This window comes from Podarcis vaucheri (genome assembly GCF_965113315.1).
Source record: "Podarcis vaucheri genome assembly, chromosome: 3".
Classification (NCBI taxonomy): domain Eukaryota; kingdom Metazoa; phylum Chordata; class Lepidosauria; order Squamata; family Lacertidae; genus Podarcis; species Podarcis vaucheri.
In genome coordinates this window covers 79,483,527-79,501,331 of record NC_138761.1, presented here as the reverse complement: position 1 = coordinate 79,501,331, position 17,805 = coordinate 79,483,527, and positions in this window count along the sequence as shown.

Below are 17,805 nucleotides of genomic sequence, written 5' to 3'. Positions count from 1 at the left end.
TTGCCGATCAGCTGATTGGCAGTGACAATGAGCCCTTTTGAAGGCACACTCTCATCAGCTGATTGGCACTGACAGGTATCAAAGAGGCTTATTCTCATCACCATTCAGTGAGCACCATCAGCTGCACTAGGGGACTCCCTAGTGAAGCCAAACCCAGTGGAGTTTTTTAGTGAACTCTGCTTGCTAAGGAACATTTTAAGCTGCCAATTGTTCTTTTGCAAGCATCTGTTTACCTACCATGCACCTGACATCACATGTGAGCATGACTGGTGCAAAACAGCCTCATGGGCCAAATTAGGACCACTGCTGTGCCTATTAGGTCCATGAGTCGGATATTCTGCTGTCCTAAAGCTACTTTAATAAGAGTATCAACCAACAGGGCTTACTTGGAGCTGTCCAGAGTACAGTTTCTTCTTCTTCTTCTTCTTCTTCTTCTTCTTCTTCTTCTTCTTCTTCTTCTTCTGTTATCCTAGATCTGTTCTTGACTTCCATATTTGACTTTCCTTGACTGGAATTTACATGCTTGAGCTGACCTTGCCTACTATGACTTAACTTTTACTCAATATTAGCTGTTTCCCCTGCAAATCTCAAGGAACTATGCAGTTGGAGATCTCACAGGCGATCAGCGCACAAACCAATGGACAGCTATTAGGTAAGGAAGGAGCAGTGGTGCTTGAATTCTGCATTTTATGAGAAATGAGCACTGCAGCATCACTGTCTCTTTCAGCTGTTCCTGCACTATTATGCAACCACCATTAACTACAGTGACTGTTATCCCTGAGAATATGAATAGTTCAAAGGAGGTGTGTATAGGGTGTATGGGGATGGATATTACCTCTGGTGGGTAATATCATGCTCCTTCTGGGGTAGTTTGTCCACCTTTGGTCCCACCCTGCACTCAGCTCTCACCTGTGGCTCCTAGAAGCTTTCTGCATGCAACAGTTGCCACACCCTGAGATGGCTTCAATCAGCTGGTAAACCAGATGAGTGAGGATAGCCAATGAATCTCAAACCCTCTGTGAGTTAAGGACTTCCCCTGCATGCAAAGACAGGCTCCGATGGATTCAATAGATAAGACCAACAGTGGGTCCAACTGTCAAGAAGGCAGTACATTTCTGAGCACAATTCAAAGTGTTGGTGCTGACCTTTAAAGCCCTAAACGGCCTTGGTCCTGTATACCTGAAGGAGCATCTCCACCCCCATCGTTCAGCCCGGACACTGAGATCCAGCACCAAGGGCCTTCTGGCGGTTCCCGCGTTGCGAGAAGCCAAGTTGCAGGGAACCAGGCAGAGGGCCTTCTCGGTAGTGGCACCCACCCTGTGGAACACCCTCCCTTCAGATGTGAAGGAAATAAGCAGCTATCCTATCTTCAAAAGACATCTGAAGGCAGCCCTGTTCAGGGAAGTTTTTAATATTTAGTGTTGTATTGTTTTTAACACTTGATTGGGAACCGCCCAGAGTGGCTGGGGAAACTCAGCCAGATGGACGGGGTATAAATAATAAATTATTATTATAACTGCATGTGCTGTAGAGGAAAGTGAGGGGAAGATGGGGCTCATCAACCTGGGAAGGTAGCTCATCTGATCCTAAAGTTCTGCTGCCTTGCAGCATATCTTCAGAAGAAGAAAATGCTAAAGAGTAAACCCTACACAAATTTGAGTCCCTAAGAAGGTTGAATGGCATCTTGTATGCCTCCTCCTGGCAGCTCCTGCAGCACAGCTGACTAAACAAATTGTTCTGCTTCCCTTTGACCCACACCAGCAAGGCTGAGAAGCTCTTGTCATCTGGGCAGCCCAGGACCTCCAGACACACTGCCCAGGCTTGCACCCGAGGGAGGTCACTTCACTGCTGCTAAGACAGTGGTTTGACTTCATTCCCGGAGGCGCACTCCATTGTCTCTTGAGACAGACTGATGTCAACAGGAGTTCAAAGGAAATAAATGCACTAGTAGGACATGTCATTTTAGGGGCTGTAATTAATTTTTGTACATTTCTTCAGTGAGGAGTCTTAAAAATATGTTTTTGGGTATGAAGAATTCAAATCTGCTATTATTTTTGTGATTGCACAACATTTAGCTTGGTAAGTCTACATTTGACAAAGAAGCACAAAGACAAAGAATTTTAATTTTAACCTTCTGAAAATGTTGGGTAATGCTAAACAACAACAAAACTGCAAGTCCTTGGCAATCATTTCAAATTACTTCTTTGCAGTTTTACACACATTTTACTTACCAAGGAAAACAAAATTATATTAATTCCAAATATCTTTGGAATTCTCAAGTCACGTTACAACTTTTTAGCATCCCTTATTGTTGGAATTTGAAAACTGAAAAATTCAATACACCCTAATGCACTAGGAAAAAACAGGCTATAATAGTATGCAAAAGCTATATAGAGAGCTCAAACTGCCAAATAAAATGGTACATTTCAGTTATCTGATGTGCTACTTTCAACTTCCAGATGTGCTGAAGAGAACTCCTTGCTACTTAATGCTGACCAAAAATACATTCTGTCTCTTCTCAAAGGACTTGTAATTTTGTGCCAATAATTACACAGCCCGTTGCCCTCTCAGACAGCAGTAAAAGTGGCTTTCATCTTCTGTCTCTTGTTTTAAGGATAGCCAGAGTCAACTTTCCACAAAACAAACATCTGTGCTCTTGATACGTTTATGTGGCCATTGATGTCAGCAGATATGTGACAGTTATTTCACGCAGCAATTTCACGAGATAATTTCAGCTATAACACAAATAAAAGTGGCTCTGAGGCTCTAATTTTAGCATGAAATATCTTGAGGGGAAAACAAACAGATGCTTAAGCCCACCATGTTCCTCCTTCAGGTCTAGGATATGAGTTTTATTTTTACGACAAAAATAGATTTAAATTTTTATCTGTGGCTGCTGTCACATATTACCCCAAAGGAAACTCGATAAATATTGACTCATCATTCAATGAGGTGAGCTAAGATTGTATATTTTTTTTTTGTCTCATCTTGTGAGACAAGCTTCAGTATTTTTATTAATATTCTATATCACTCTGGCACATTTATTCACTTGATACCAAGGTTTTTCAATATGCATTACTCGAGTGGCCACAGAATAAAAATTTAAGCTGTTTTGATAAGCAATTATTGTTCACTGAGAAGTAGCATTTATTAATAGAATTTAATTTATTTTTCAAAATTATGAAACTTAATGAAATTGGGTTGTGTGGAAGGGGTGGGAGGGTTGCTGAAAGCAATGGCCCATTAACACAAACCAGCTTCTCAAAGGCTTGCTACCCAAATGTTTCTAGAGATCGGTTTAAAACAGAAAGCATAATTCTTTAGCTTTGATATAGAAGGCACCGTGTGCAGGAGGATGCCATGTATAAGGATATCCTAGTGCTCAGCACCAAAATAGATGGATAAACAAAACGGGAAAAGGAGAGTCTGATTCAGGTGCCTCATCGGCTATATATGCAGGCCTAATCCAGCATGACAAACTGCCTTTGCAAGGTCCACTGTAATGTTTAATCTGCAAAAATTTGGCTGCCCTAGTCATGCCACAAACTTTACTTCTGTCTTTTGCTGTTTTGGGAGCCAGTGTTTAAACCTGAAGATATAACGGTGAAGGAAGGTATGGAGCAGGAACAAAGTAGTGTAAGGTTGACTATAGCTGAGATAACTAATTATCTCTTACACATTTATAGATCCAGCATTTTTCAGCTACTTCGTTTATTGAAGTAGGACACAAAAGATTTCTGGGATTCCTTCCTACAGTAAGGATCCTACAATCCATCCTTACTATAAGAAGCATCCAAAACTGTCTGGAGTATTTTGTTTGTCTACTGATTAAATGTTATCTGGTTATCAAAATAAATATTCCTTGCTTAACTGGTTGTGGGACCACAGGTGGGCAGTAGTAATCTTTGACCATGTTGGGACTGGTGAAGGCTGTTTCGGATAATCATAGGGCAGGAGTGGGCAGACTTCAGACTTTCAGATCTACTTTGTTTTCTCCTAGAATCTCAAGATATGTCATCCAGAGCCAGGTTCAAAAGGTATACAATTATTTTATTTTATTTTACTTAATTTTTTTTTAAAAGGGTAGCTCTGGGAACATTCTTGGCCTAAAAAATTGTTTTCAGTGCCAGGAACCAAACTGAGTTTAGTTCCTTTCAGAAATCCTCTCCTGATTATATTTCTTCATTTCAGTGGCCTAATTTAGGAAGAATTGGAAGTCGTGTCACTGCTGTCGGAAAACACTTGCTGGTCCACTGCAAATCACCCAGACATCAACAATAGATCCCAATCTACCTTCTGCATATCCACCATAAAGAACCTAAAGAAGTCAGGAGGATTCATTATTGAGAATAGGCACATTTCATAAATCTTTCATAAATTTCTGGATGACCTGTTTATAAATAAATTAAATAAAATTCAGAACTAAATCTTATTTCGTTTTCTAAAAAAGAAGAGATTTTGCTCTGGTTTGTATAATCTGTTTTTGTGTTCTAAGAGTTGATAATGAAATACTGGCTAGTCCATCTTTTCAGATCAAAAGGTTCTGGCCCTTGGCACCAAGTGTCAGTAAGGAATAAGAAAGGATAGTTGGAGGAACTGGAAGACATCAAGATGAGCCAGCTGTCCACTCTGACTAACTATCATGGGATTCTGCAATAATTTTGGCAGTTTTTAATTTAGGGAGTTTTTTAACGAAGGATGACCAATTGTGGTGGAATCAGTATTTTTGTTTTTAGCTTACATTTATGAAAGTGGAGTCTGATACATACTACATATTATCTAGATCTTGGACTTAGTCATAACAAGAATATAAAACCATCTGGATGTTTTGTCAACATAATCCTTTTTGCTGGTGAATATGGGTAGTCACACTTGCAGAAGATTTCTGCCTGTGACAGAAATTCCCTGTTTCTCTCCTTGCTTTGATATAGCTGTTGGAAGAGTTTTTTGTGAGAATATTCCTTGCAATCTGTGCTTGAAATAGCAATGTAAAATATAATATAGTCATACCTCCAAATCTTGCTGCCTCAAAGAAATGAATATGTATCCATACACCTACAGCCTAAGTTGTCAGTTGACTTGTTATTAATGGAACATAATTCTGTGCCAGATTCTTTTGTTGGTTGTGGTGCCTATAAATGTCTCGTGAGGAAGCATATTTCTAGCCAAGGGTCTGATTGCTAATACTGTACTCTCATAATGAATAAACAGGCAGAAGAGTCATCTAAAGGCTAACCTCAAATCTCCCAAGAACAGACTTAGAACACACTTTCTGTATCCAGTTCCTTATGTCTCAGTTTAAAGCCACCCTTTCCTCAGTCATTTTGTGATGCAACTATAAAATCACCATTGGCCAGAATTTTTATTTACAATTACAAATGCATTTCACTTCTGCACATACAAAAATAGATACATGTGTTTTCACAGAAATATGCATGCAAGCTTGTTTGCACACATACTTTGGGAAGGCATCTGTATGAAAATGGCATATACAGAGGTGTCCCTGGGTCAGTAACATACAAGATTTCAGAAGGATTGGTGCAAAAGGTTTTCTGTGCAAGGGAATATTTTAAAATTTGGAGAAAGGGAGTCATTTCCCATCCTGCCAATGACATATTCCCTTGAAGGAAGTCCCATGCATACCTGAATGACTTCTTATTGTGCACAAGAAATGGATGTGCACTCACTAAGTCCTGTCTCCATAGCCTGCAATGAGAAACTGTGTATAAAAGGAGGTAGAGATCCTCTTGGTCCCAGAATGTCTTGCCCATATCTGTATTAGATTTGTGGAGCTCCTTCCTCTTTTTCTTATATGTTTCATACAGTTACAGAACAATAGATATCTTTAAGTACTACAAGGAAATGATGTACTGTATATGGCCTCCAGAAGTCTGTTATCTCTGATGCTTCGTCTTCACATAAAATCTGCTGGTACTTGAGCCCTGTAATGCAGCTCTCACTGGTCATTTGGAAAAGTAGTTGCTCCAAAAGAACACAATTTCTCCCTTCTGCTGGCTGCTCTGAACTCTGCTGCCTAAGGTTCACTAACCCCTTGACATGCCTGCAACACGGAGTTATTCCCCCTCAGCATTTCCTATTACAAAAGGTCAGAGCGTACTCCAAACCACCATCAAAACTCACAGGCATACAATTTTAAGTTTAGATGGTAAATCCTTTTTTTCTGAATCCTTACTGTATGTTTAATGGATAAGCAATAGTAGTAGAATAATGAAAAGAGAAATGTGAGTGAAATAGGGAGAAAATTCTGTCACTAAATGCCTGAACGTATTTACATCGAGGGGAAAAGCTTTTCTTATAACACTCAATATTCACTCATCCACGCTGCCATCTAGAGTCCATTATCACAACGTAAACAAAGGAATGAAATCAGAAAAATAAAATAATTTTTGCACTGAGCTGAGCTGAAGATATAAATCTCCATATTTCAGATGAATTCTAAATGCAAGACAATAAACTTAGCCATGGGATCTAGTGGAGGAAAACAGAAATGTGTCAGGGGTTTTAAAATTACTGTTTGATGATAAAGACATTGCCAAAATATGCTCTGTGTTATTCAGTTGATAGGTTTCCAGAATAACAGTAATCCACGGGTAGCTACTGATAGCTGCCCTCATTTTTGGAAGGAGGGATGTTGGCTAGCTCCCAGCAAAATCTTGAGGAAATTATGCTTAAGCATTTCCTTCACAGCAAAACACTACAAATGCAAAAGAATAAGGAACCACATGTGGTAACCTACTTAGATATCCAAAAGGCAGCTTGGAAAATGAGCTACCCTGCCATTCTATAGAAATTGCTAACAGTGGCAACCCAATTTCCCAGCTGACCCGACGGAGATGGCAGCATTCATTACAAACCCTCTATTCAGAGCTCGGGCTCTCATGCCGAGTGTAATTTGTTTAGGGATGAGCTGTGAACTTGGATCTCAGTTTGCACAACAGGATATGGTTTGATTAAATGTGTCTGGATGCATCTGTAATGGAATTATAGATTTCAATTAGGGGCAGGCAACAACCATAGCAAGGCAACACTTTCTAATGCTTGTTTCAGAAGTCTGGGTCAAGGGCAAGAAATGTTAACATGCTGGCAAAAACGTGTGTCCCTCACACCTCTTGACTCCCTTCTTTGTTATCCCTCCCTTTGTTGATCAGTGCTGCCTCTTCATTTTTCCTAATTTCACTTTTTAAAGTTAAGTTTCTGGGATCAGAAGTTTGAAAAGAGATGTTAGGTATTTCTTTACAAGACCATGCTTCCTAAAATATATATGCCAGTGCAGTGCATAATAACAGTGTATAATAAAATACAAATACTTAATTGAAATACCACAAAAAGCACAATCAAAACACTTTCCAAATGGCTTAACCTGCACACATCTAACTAAAACCTTTGCAAATAACTCACCTGACCTTCAGTTTTCAACCCAAGGCTTCAAAGAGCTTCATTCTACTGCATCAAATTGGGTAGATATATACGTGGAAGGTGAGAAAGGGAAATCGAACACTTGGGATTCTTAATAATCCAGTGCAATATCCAGTGCAATTTGATACATTAAGCTTGCATCAAACAGAGTAAGCAGTTTGGGGATTGTGTTACAAAATAATACATGCAATTACTCGGTTAGGCTGCATGGATAGGCCGCAACTTTTTGGCTCTTGAGACAGAAAATAAGTTACCAAGTATCATCTGGCACTCTGCACCTTCCCAAAATGATGAAATTCCCTTAGCTTCACTTGACAGCTGAATGTGCGGTTTGTGTGTACTTGTTGCAAGGAAGCAAACCTTGGCATTGACTGGCTGCCCTTGTTGAAAAGATTGCTTGTACATGTGTGTCAGTGAAGTGTGAGAACTTCAGGTATACACTAATACCTAATCATGTACCTGACTCTTTGCCAGCTGCCAATGAAGACCCTAGCTGCCAATGAAGAACCTGAATCCTGGCAAGAATAAGAGGCTTCTTCCAATTGGTACTGCCCCACCAGTGACTTAGCCAATAGCCACTTGCCTTTTCTAAGGTTAACCACCTTCCTTTTCTGTAACAACAAGCCATGATTCTCTGAAAGTGAAACTACATGCTGCCAACTTCCTTCCCCAGCTGTACAGTAAAAGGAGGGTGAAGGGGTGGCATGTGAGCCCAATACCTTCCCCTGGTTCCTTCTTGCTTTTTCACAAAGTGCTATACTGCATTTGAGTGTTTCAGGTGAAGCAGGCCACCTTCTTGTGATAAGAGACTGCTAGAAAGAACATCCTTAAAGGAAGTGCTATGGGATAAATGTTTTTTGAGCAAGCATGGCTCCAGTGGCTGGTGAAATTAGGCATTTGCCAGGACCCCAATGTTGGGAAAGGTTTCATAGTCCATTCCAACGGCTCCACCATTTTCCCTTTGCATGAATCACTCAAGGATGCCAGAGGCGCAATGGCATAATTCTTAGTTGGAACACTACCATCTCTTCTAAGTTAAGGGGGGGGATCCTCAGAGCCAGCACTACTTTTGAGTAATGAAATTTATCTTGCCTAAGTTTTCGCAGCATCTTGGAGCCAGCAATTGCTTTGAGAAATGAATAAAAGATCAAATAAAACATTCCAGGTTCCGTCAAAGCCTTATTATAGAGAATGAGTTTGGTGCCAACAGCAACAAACTGCCATTGTCTCCAGATTGTAAACCCGTGAGAATCTGTGACACCATCAAATTAATCCTATTAATTAGCAGGCCTTTCCCTGAGCAATTGTATTTGCAATATATGCCATAATTGGCCTGGCCATAATGGAAAGAAAAGAGAGCATCAATTGGCATTTGTGTGAGGAGATGAGAGCAGAGAGTGAAACCAAGATTAGAGGCAAAACAAGAGATTCACTATGAAAGGATGGTACAAAAAAGGGCAAGACATAGAAAACTCTTGGTATTTTGTTATAACATGTTTAAAATAAATGTCAAGTTCTTTACATTCCTGCTCTCAAACTTCACTTCAGCTTTTCGCTATTTACAAACAAAAGTCTCCAAATACAAGGAACTGATGGGAATGTAGAAAGTCCTGTACAGTGGTACCTCAGGTTACATACGCTTCAGGTTAGACTCCGCTAACCCAGAAATAGTACCTCGGGTTAAGAACTTTGCTTCAGGATGAGAACAGAAATTGTGCTCCGGCGGCGTGGCGGCAGCAGGAGGCCCCATTAGCTAAAGTGGTGCTTCAGGTTAAGAACAGTTTCAGGTTAAGAACGGACCACCAGAACAAATTAAGTACTTAACCCAAGGTACCACTGTCCACACCTTTGAAGTGAACTTGTATCGTAATTATCCTCCCTTGGCCTCTATTCTTCCCCCATTTTCTACTAACAATTTTATTTGGGCCCTTTCATATAGACTAGATCTAAACAGCTTGTTATGAGCCTGGACAAAAAGATGTTTGATAACTGTCTGTGGTTGTGGAACATTGCCATTGGGCATTGCTCTGGGTAGTACAACAGTCTTGGCATGCTAAGAAGTGAATATTATGTACAAACAGAGCTGGTGCACATAGTGGCTAAGAGTTGCTCTGAGCCAATGAACCCGATTCAAGTCTTGCCTTGGTCATGGCTGGGTAGCTTTATGGAAGCCACTCTTATGTAAAGCTGTAATGGCAGGGAGTGGGGGGGGGGAGAGAAGCCACCTAGTGGTAGGCACTGCTGGTGCGCTCTTATTGCAATAAATCAAAGATACATCACTGTTAGGGAGCATAATTTGCATGTAGGGTGGAGCTACAACACATGCTTAACTGTAACTGTTGCAAAAGGTTACTCAAGAAAAAGTGCTTGAGGGTACCTCCAGACTGTCACAATTTTGTGGCAGAGATTCAAGCACCTAATGCAAATTTAAAGGTAAAGGTAAATGGACCCCTGACCATTAGGTCCAGTCGCAGACGACTCTGGGGTTGCAGCGCTCATCTCGCTTTATTGGCTGAGGGAGCCGGCGTACAGCTTCCGGGTCATGTGGCCAGCATGACTAAGCCGCTTCTGGCAAACCAGAGCAGCGCACGGAAACGCTGTTTACCTTCCCGCAGGAGCGGTACCTATTTATCTACTTGCACTTGACGTGCTTTCAAACTGCTAGGCTGGCAGGAGCAGGGACCGAGCAACGGGAGCTCACCCCGTTGCGGGAATTCGAACCACCAACCTTCTGATCGGCAAGCCCTAAGCTCTGTGGTTTAACCCACAGCGCCACCCACGTCCCCCCTAATGTAAATTTAGACTTGCACAATTAAAAAGTGCTCTGTTGCATCAGTGCAACAAATCTACTTTAAAATGTTGTTGTTTTGCAATTAAGAAAGTTGTGGAGAAATACACTGGAAAGTGTGGGATGGTATAGTCTAATGCCCACTTAAGCTTTGGAGAAGCAAATCAGGATGAATGCTCAATAAATAGGTAGACCGGGGAGCTCTTGGGTATTAATGCCTCCTATTCCTCAGCCACTCTCCATAAATTTCAAAAGAGCGAGCCTGCTTCACCCTGAGCACAAGGCATAGAGGGTGCAGCTTCGATCAGAAAGGGGTAGGGGTTGCCATACGTCTGGAATTTCCCAAACATAGCCGGGATTCATTTGTCAGGAAAATCCGGACGTATGACAGCCCACGTCAGAAGTGTAGATTTTGGCGAGTTAAATTAAAAATAGCTCAGAAACTCCTAGAAAGGGGAGACCAAGACTGGAAAATGTGCTCTTCTTTTGTAGAGCAAATATTGAAGAAGCAGGGGAGGGCAGATTTCTAAACTCAATCTTCCAAACTGGAGCTTCAGTTTTTTCCTGGATGGCGGCTTGAGCCAGAATCAAATACAAAAGATAAGTAACTCTTCAACACTGAACCCAGGGATTACAGTGATCCTGAATGCTGACCCATGCATTATGCTTATATGTTCACGATTATTACAATTTATTACGCATCCTTTACCCCAAGGTCCTGGATGGGGGTGTTACAACAATTAAACCCCAGCATTAAATATTACTTAGCATTGTTGCTTAATTTGCAATATAGTTATGATAATTTGGTCTGTGTTACTGGGTTGTATGAGCAGGACTGCGTTCAAAAAGCACAATGTTATGATGGTGATGTGGTGTTGGTGTTGTTGTTTTAAAAATAATTTTCATTGGATTTTCAGTTGCATAGATAACAAACATAAAATATAAAGTCATTCCCCCCTCCCTGCATTAACAAAACAGGAGAGCAAGAGCATTAGCACCATATACAGTGGCGTAGCGTGGGGGTGCCGGGGGGGGGCGGCCGCACCGGGCGCAACATCTGGGGGGGCGCTCGCACTCGCAGCTCTCTGCCCCTGCTAAAATCCACGGGTTAGGGGGCACAAATTACTTGCCTTGCCCCGGATGCTGACAACCCACGCTACGCCACTGACCATATATAAAGATGGCGGTTATCCTTCCTGAAAGAAGAGAAACTCATGACGGTTATGTGACTCTCTAAACCCTCATCTTTTTGCAGAAGAGGGTGGATTCCAAAAATGAAAGTACCACAGTCCTTAATTCAGAGCAGGTCACCGTCATATTTGGGATTGCCAAGCATTGAGCAATGTACTACTAGTGGACTACATGGATCCAATACTGGAAAAGGATCTTCTTTGGAGGTTTTCAAGCAGAGGTTGGGTGGCCATCTGTCATGGATGCTTTAGTCGAGATTCCTGCATTGCAGGCGGTTGGCCTAGATGACATTTGGGATCCCTTCCAACTCTACAGTTCTATGATTCTATTAATCATATTAGCCAGGCTGGACTTGCTCTACACCTCAATATTCGATATTTAAGGAAAGGAAGAAGGAGAGAAAGAAGAAGTGGCAATATTACCATCTGGTGCCTGCTTTGCCCGAGGTCTTATGAGACATTGTGTCCCATATGTCAGTGTTCACACTGCCAGCCTGATGAAGATCCAAAATGGCAAGAGCAATAACGGCTCTTTAGCTGTTCCTCGTGGCACTTTTTTTTTTTAAGTGTATGCGAAGAGGGATGTAAATACACATGGTAAAGCAGTTGTCAATAAATATATGTCTAATAGGAAAATGCTATTTCTGTGACCATGCTGGCTGGGACAGGTGGAAGTTGAAAGTTCAGCAGTCTCTAGAGGGCTCTAGGCTCCTGAACGTATGTATGTATGTATGTAAATAATAAATAAATAAATAGGAAAGAACAGAAATATTATCTCTCCCACCACATTACTGACCAACTTCCTCCCTCAGAGATCTGAGTAATTATGAAAGCCTACAGTAGAAAACTGGCTCCCTAACAGGTCTGGAAGCCACTAATCTATCAGCTTCCAAATGCTTAATTAGAATTTTACTGGGCTTTGGCCTCAGAAGACCTGGAACCCAGAGTTAATTTCAAGCTCCCACTTCTGGAGGTGAACTAATAAAAAGATAACAGAGTGTCTCTGGGCACATGCAGAGCACACTTTCTGTTTCTATTCCTGTTCCACATTAAGAGCTTCCATGCCATGAGCTGAAAGTTTCAGGTAGTTGTGCTCTTCCACCATTAATCTCCACACTTAACAGGGCTGGCCCTACCATTAGACGGCGTGAGGTGGTTGCTTCAGGCATTTGATGTAGGGCACTATAAAAGTGCACCAAACTGTTAGTTGCAAAATGTATTATTATTGAATTGGAAGTGCCAGAAAAGGGAGAGGATGGTTACAAGGCGCTTCCTTCCACCCGTTTCTTGTCACCTCAAAGTACTGTGTGTCTCTGCTTGCCTTTTTCTATTTTTAAACTAGTATGTAAGGCAATACCCGTATTTCCAGAGTAAAATTACAAATGTGAAAAACATGTTCAATTTAATAAGGAATTAAAATGACTATAAATCCCAAAAACTGACACCCCAAATCCCCTAACTCACAGCATGATTCGTTCTAGAAAGGAGGAGGCTGGAAACATAAATTCTCAAGTTAATTCTTATTTTGTTTCCCTAATCCTCATATCAAACTCCAGCAGCAGCTTCTCCCCAGCTTTTAAATTAGTCCAATACAGCATTAAAAAGAAAAGTTAATAATCTTAACACCAGTCTCACCATGAAACATGCAACACTGCATAATGAAAGCCAAGAATAAAAGGAAGATCAAATTGTCTACAGTTCAGATTACATGATTTTCAGTGGGAAACGTTATTGTTTCTTCTCCTTCCACAAGATCTTATTGGGGGCAGATTTCCTCTGGTCCAGAAAACAACATGCACAGTGGTGAGTTGTGTGCCCACTGCAGCAGTCACGGCTAATGAGGAGGCTGACTAGGAACCAGAATGGGGTAGTAATAATAATAATAATAATAATAATAATAATAATAATAATAATAATAATAATTTATTTGTACCCCGCCCTCCCCTGCCAGAGCCGGGCTCAGAGCGGCTAACATCATATACGTAAATAAGAGGTAGCATCATTACCATCAGAAAGTATGCTTTGAAGGTGCAACAATGCCAACACTTTGCTGAATTAAGCAGGTCTGGGTCTGAGATCTCTTGGGAATCACATCCATGTTGCTCACTTACACACTATTGGCTAATCTTCAAGATCACAGCAGGGCATAAATGAGGAGCCTGAATCCACTAAGCCAATTTGACCCTTTTTGCAGTGTGGGTCTGGCCCAAGACAGCTTGCTACCTGCCTGAAGCAGAGCCCAAATGGGTGCCCCCGTCCATCAGAAGTAGAGTAATCTGAGATTGATATCAGTGCTGCTCAGACAGAATCCTTATTACCAGAGGTCCTATTTGATGTTTAGCATTTATAAATCTCCCTCTCAAAGTGACTTTTGAACACACAATTGATGCACAAGCTGAGAGTATTTAGAGGCCGATTTAAAAGCGATGCTTATTTTAATTTGGTTTGATTTTGCGACTTCCATTAATATCCAGGAGCATGGCAAATATTCCACCAATTTAATTATTCCACCATTTAAACAGATGTGGTTGATATATTCTATCTGGTTAATATTTTACGGCCTTTTAAACGTGTTTATGCAAAAAGAGTTATTATTTTGTTTTTTGTTTTAACTATTTATTTTGTGGTCCACCCTGAGATCTTCGGATAATGAGCGGTATATAAATTTAATAAATAAGAACAAGAAAAAGAATAATGGTTATTTTTACACTTTTTGTCCCTTTTCTGTGTCTTCTTTATTCTGAACCTCTGTACTCTGTAAAGGATGCTGTATATGTTGTATTGCTTGCTACTGAATTTAAAAAGAATGCAAATTAGACAGTTTTGCCTTTAAATGTGAACTGGGACAATTTCTTCCTCCATTCCTAGATATGCAGGAGGCAGCAGGACCAGCCAGACAGCAGGACTGATGGCCTTGGTTACAAATGCCAGGTGTAAGTATAAATTAGTATCTTTCCCCCTCAGGTTCAATAAAAAATGTTTGAAAGCTCATTTAGTCTTCTTCAGCAGTGTGAGTTTTATGCAGTGTCTCACGGTCAAGGGTTTCTTTCCTGAGAGCAATGGGTGAGATATCCTAACTCTTACAGAGGAGCACCTGTGACCCACTTCGTGTCTGGACTTTGTTCCCTTCACTTTTGGTTTCAAGCACTGAACCAACTGTAGTATTAACACGGCTCCCTGTTCTTATCAACTGGCCACTGATCCTTTTGCTGACTCGCCCTGTTCTCTGCTGTAGCTGAAATAAACTTCTGAGGTCCATTTGTTAGTCATCATCCTACTAGGAAGAAGCCATTGGGGCTACATGCAGCTCTATAAAACCCTTCCTTGGAAGTTAACTTTGAGGCACAATTCAATGCTGGCAAAAGTAGTTAGGTAACCCAAGGCTAATAGCAAAACTGTGGCAGATTTAACTTTTCTAACAAATAATGAGGTCTCAGGGAAGAAAAAATTTCCCGGAGACACTTGGCCGACTTACTGAAAATCTGAAGTATCAAATCACTGCTTTTAGGATTTTCTTTTTTAATCTTCTTGCTATTTAAATAAGCAGTATGCATACACACACACACACACACACTCCTCAGCTGGCAAAGGGGCCGTACAGTGGTCTTGGTTCCTGGTTGGGCATAGGTGGATATACTGAGGGTGTTAAAGGAAGACACATCCACAAGTACAGACTGCTCCAGTTCTTGTAATTGTGTGGGGGGGTAAGGTACTAGAAATGGGGCAAGTTCTAACATTGGTTAGAACTTACACATAATGCTGCTCCTCCCCACCTTCTGATGAAGATGCATTAGCTGGCCCACACATTCCCACTTCCCCTTCCTGTGTTCAAACTGGGTGCCTAGAGAAAGCTGGTCCCATCTCACTCCGAGTCCTGCGGGGCCTAGTCCCTGTTCTCTGTCTGGCCCATTTTCATCTAGGCTGAGAGGGCAAAGCCATCATCAAGGCCAGCTATAAAGGCTGCTTCTGCCGCTCAAGGAGCCTGAAAACCATCATGGTGGGGGATTGTTTAGTGGTTGTTGGTGAAGATCAAAATTTGTTTTTGGAGATGCATTGTTTTTGCTATTATGTGGATTGTTTTAACATTTTATTATCAGATGTTATTTATTATAAGTTATCAGTGAATCATTTGATTTTTTTTTCATCAATATGAGATATTTCCATTACTCCATCATTTATATGATTATTTACCTTTTGTTGAACCTTGGAATAGTTAGTGACTTATCTTGTGTAAACTCTTCAATGTGAACCACTTTGAGGATGGCTTACCATGGAAAAAGGGGCATACAAAAATTATGATGCTATGCTAACTGCGGTGTTGTTTCTGCTTGCATAAAAATGTGATCCTCTGTATAGCTGCATCCTTCCATAATGACCAGTTGTTCCACAAATGGCAGCTTCTCAAGCTTCTTCATTCAAGTATTTAGCTGCACGATGACAAGCAGGTGGCTAATCCAGCTTTAATATTTTTCAACCTATCCTACTAATACGACAATAAATTTGATTTCAAGCTGTGCAAAAGCCTGAGAGCATTAAAACTGTATCTGTCCTCCACTGAAAAGTTGCTGCCTCGTATTCAACAGACGAGGTAAAATAAATAGTCTCAATAAACCCCTGTGTTTCATTTCAACACTTTCCTGAAACAAGATCAAAGGCAATTTGGCACAACGTTAGAGTGTGGAAATGTATTCAGTGAAATGGTTTAGTACAGTTGGCTTTCGTTCCCACCCGAATAAAGAAATCAGAATTTGCAGGGCAAACCTGTACACATCTACTCAGAAGTAAGTCCCACTGAGATCAATGAGGCATACTGCCAGGTGTAGTTGGTGAAATGTTTTGGTTCACATGTGGGTGCAGGAAGTGCAAATTAGGTGGGTTTGCATTCAAATGGAAAGTACATTTATTTCTCACCATTCCTATCAGGGAGTGGAGTTTGTCCTTCCATGCTACTGGCCATGCCACCTTCAAAGGTGTCTTGAGTCTGACACAGTAGGGCACCACCTTTCTTTTTAGTGCCCTGTCCATGCAAAAGAAACCAAATAAAAATGTGGGCAAAACAAAAGTCTAAACTATTCTTAAAACTATCAAATATTTATGTGTTGCTGTATACAGTCCTCAGTCTCAAGAATCTCAGAGAAGCCCTCAGTAACTCTGAACAGAAGTTATAGGACTGGCATAATATTCCATTAACTCACACGTGGTTAATCAATGTGGTTTGTTCCTATGTGAATGATCAGTGATGGCAAACACCTATGGGTATATTAATATTTTGTAACATAGTTTGTCACACTTACAGCATTGATTCATTTTGACAACATTAATACCTTGGCATTTTCCTTTATTGTTTCTAATTAGGGTAGGCAAATGGCTTTTCCCAGAGTGAATCAATATGATACAGTTGGTGAAAGGTAAAATGTATGTTAAACCTGAATTCATTGTAATTTTTTTGCAAATGGCCATCAATCAGTGTTAAAATATTGGCACAGCAATTAAAAAAAAATCAATCCGGTGTCTGCCATTGTTCATCCTCAAATGAATCTGTACAAAGAGACAAAATTGTTTTTGTGATCTTTTCTTGCCAGCAAAGCTGAAAAAGTCACTTGAAAATGTAAGAGGAGCACGATAAACAATTGGTTTGCATTGCTTGTTGTAGTTTGTCATATTTGAAGGGCCTCCTCCATGTCTCCTCTACCTAGTGAGTTGTTCTCAGAAAAAGTGTGTGAAAGAAGATGCTGCCCATTGGCACCAGCCCAGTTTTCATTCCAAGACTCCGGGTATCCCAAGTGTGCAGACTGCGGCTGCAGGCCCTTCTCCCCTCTGGTGGCTTGACCCCCGTGGTGCCAGGCCACCTGCCCCGCATGTCTGCAGCTTCAATGTGCCTTAAGTGTGCAGTGGCAGCCGCAGGGAATTGCAAGAGTCCCGCATGCCAGGAAGGCATTAGAAAACGCAAGTTTTTAGGCTGCCCCATCTATTTGTTGGGTGGTGTGTGGGAACTACTGGAATGGGCGGATCCTGACAGCGCACATATTAAATACCCCAACTTGGTAAGGTGATATTTTCCTGTGGAACGAACCTACGGAGAAGGCTGCGCCTCGCCTCCCTCGGAAGATCGGGTACCCTGTTCTGCGCAGGATAGAAGAACCTGATCCACGTGTGCCTCGCGGGCTCCTTCCGACGTGACCGGCGCTCACAAACCCACAGCAATTAATTACCTCGTTATGCTTTGTTTTCTATAATGTTTCAAGCACATTTAGATCATTTTAGATCACGCATTCGTCCTGCAAGTTCACAACGGTTGCGGTCCTATTGATTTATTTTAGGAAGCGTTAGGGAAGAGACACTAGAGGCGGAATTTGATGTTTCCGGAAACGCCAAGAGCCAGGAAAGGGG